Here is a 355-nt window from a genome sequence, read left to right as displayed (position 1 = left end):
TCGGCTTTGAATGATTTCTCTTTCAGCTACAGATGATTCGCAGTTACAAAGTTCCACCGATACGATTTTTTATACTGCAGACTTATCACTAGGGCTATGACAACAGCATATTCTTTTCCTTGTTTTGATTCTCAGGTATATATCCATTGATATCTTATATGTTTTTATGTAGAGTGATGTGGTTCTCGGTTTATTAATTGTGTCTAACTGTGTCGGATATATACTCGAGAGTCGGATATATACTCGAGAGTCGGATATATACTCGAGAGTCGGATATATACTCGAGAGTAAAAACAATGAAAAGAATATGCTGTTGTCCTAGCCCCACTGATCACAAATCTCTATTGACCGTCCT

This window comes from Euprymna scolopes, chromosome 37, assembly GCF_053919585.1.
Source record: "Euprymna scolopes isolate OS-2025 chromosome 37, ASM5391958v1, whole genome shotgun sequence".
NCBI lineage: Eukaryota > Metazoa > Mollusca > Cephalopoda > Sepiida > Sepiolidae > Euprymna > Euprymna scolopes.
This window is presented reverse-complemented; position numbering follows the sequence as displayed.